We start from the raw sequence: 2,727 nt of genomic DNA, 5'->3' as shown, positions 1-2,727 counted from the left end.
ACATCGTTCGCTTATTGTATAAAATATACCAAGACCCAATGTTGTATTTATATGTAATAACTATGTTGTAGAATATTCTCATTTCTTTGAACGGCGAGGTGTGCTTTGGACTGATCTTTTAGATTTTTTATGTTACTGCAAAGATAGTGCCTCAGAGCGTTAGCTGGAAATTAAGATTTTCTGGTGAGCGCAGACATTTTGTTTTCTATTCTGTGAAATTCCTGTTCCTCCTTTGTAGCAGAACCGCACTAGTGTGTAATCTTCTATAAATACTGGAATCACTCCACCATCACACGATAATTCAAGTTCACTGATTCGCGGATTTCAATGTGGGAACAAGAATATTATAAATTACACTGTAGGCCGGTTGAGAGGTAAAGCGGAAAGTCTGTAGGCCTATAAAATTCACCAGTAGCATTTAAAGTTTTTCTTTGTAAAAAAACATGCCAAGTCTTGATATACTTAAGCAGTATACTAACCTCCCACACAGATTTTAAGTTCATACATGTCACTGTTCTTTATAAAGTCCTTTAGGACAGGCCAACAATTTATAATTAAATGAGTTTTTAACTTAGAGTTCAGTCGGTTAATGTTGATTTTAAACGAATCCATCAGATCTTTTACAATATCTGCTAGATTAAGTACTTCAACAGAGTCAAGTATAGGACACTCTAAGACAAAATGTTCCGCTCTCTTCGTACAGGACCAACAAAGTTGACCAGTTTCATCAATGTTATACTGGTTACACTTTTACAGTTAGTCTGTAGCAGGTATGCCCCTGTTGTTAGCCGGAGTTGACTGCCTTTTTACCTCCCTTGCAGTGCATTTATTACTGTATGCGGGGTGAACCATTTCGGAGTATAGGGGTCATTTCTGCAGTAAAAGAGCGAGTCGAAAAGAGGGATAACTGCATTTATCTTCTCAGCCCAATGTTTATAAACATTCCTGTGTACTTCCTTTTTCCAGCGGGACCTTTTAACTGGAGTTTCTAACTTTTTTTCTATGATACCAAGGTAGTGTTTCCACAACAGTTTACGAGTCTCTGTTAAACAGCTCTTGCTTTCAATGGATTTGACAGCTTACTGTCTGTTCCGAATTTGCCTTTCCATACTGCACTCACTTTGATTAACAAGATTATTGAGGAATGTCAGTATTTGATGACAATTTGTGCTTGAATAGGCAAAATTCCTGTGATGAAATACACTGCTGAATTTGCGGCATTGTACGGCAGCGAAGGTAGCTCCTTAAGGAATTTTCTTGCATCTTTTCTATCAGAGAAGTAGTTGGCTGGGTCAGTTCTAGACTGTAAACAGTACTGGTGTAACACACGTCTGGTATAGATGTACAACCGTTGTAATTTTAACACCCTTGTGACCTTGTAGTCCACTAACAAAAAGGCTGTATGCAGCACGACGAGCTTTTTAAAAAATATTTTCTTCTACGTTTAGTTTCTGGTTGCTGGCTATGTATTCAGTCCTGGTTATTCCGAGATGGACAGCTTTAGTAACTAGGGGAATTTCTCTGTTGTTAACCACAGAATATATGTTTTCGGTTTAGCTTCAGATAACGGACTTAGTAGGCTGGAGAAAAGAATGTTCCAAGTTAGCAAAATCCGCAGCTACATCTATTCAAAAAATTTGTCAGCTACATGCATACGGCATCGGCACATGCACTCGCCGCACATCTGACTTCGCCTATGACCGCTCCATGATAAGAGTCTTGTATTCTATCAAGTTAAGGATTAATGTAGGCTTTATACAGGTCAGTGCTTAAGATCCCACCTTGTAGTATACATCAATGTAAGCTAAATGTACTTGACAACTGGTTGCCCCATTTCATAGCTGACAAAGAATTACTGTGCAGACTCGGAATTATTGTACAGTGCTTGTCCCTGATACCGATACGGAATAAACACCGGAGTAGATGATTGTGATAAACCGCGTCAGATGCGGAGTTAGCGTGATAGAGCACCATTTTGCACTGTGTTTTCTTATCTTTAACTCCCTCTATTGTTCTTCAACAAAGAAGGCTGAGTTGAGTGGTGAGGTTTTCCTAGTGAGTCCCCTTTGCACGATATTCTGAGACGCATTGATAAATGGGCTAATACGTTTCCGAAGGATACCTTTCACAATTTTCCCAATCACTGGCAAAACAGTTATTCCTCTGTGCTTACCTGATACATTCGGCTGTCATTTATTTTTGAAGACTGGCGTTAACAATCCGACGTACAAGAACTCAGGAAACCGTCCGGTTTCAAACACATAATGGACCATTTTTAATAGGAATTTCACAACTGGCGAGGATGAATTCTCTGAAGAACAATACTTTATATGTTCAATCGTTAAGTTGTAATAGTCAGGTGATCTACCATTGTTTATACAATCTACTGTTTCAATTCAGTATTTGTGACCTTGTCGATCTCATTTGCTGACTTGATTTTGGAGATATGCTCAACCTCTGCTGCTACTAGTTTATGGTAGATTTCGTCGTGCAGCTCATTCGTGCTCTCCGTGGCTAGCTGTTTGAAATGGTTTTTGAAACCTTGAAGAATGTTCTGATCGCCATAATACTGCATATTGCCTACATGAAGATAATTTATGAAGATATGACCTTTTTCCCTCTGGGTATTTACAAGTCTGTGAAAATTTCTGGAATCTGTGGTGCGTAGTTTGAGTATCCTCTGCTTTTCATCAAAGTCTTTTTTGGCTAATACCTCCTTGTACAACT

Source organism: Mercenaria mercenaria, chromosome 14 (genome assembly GCF_021730395.1).
Source record: "Mercenaria mercenaria strain notata chromosome 14, MADL_Memer_1, whole genome shotgun sequence".
Taxonomy (NCBI): Eukaryota; Metazoa; Mollusca; class Bivalvia; order Venerida; family Veneridae; genus Mercenaria; species Mercenaria mercenaria.
This window is presented reverse-complemented; position numbering follows the sequence as displayed.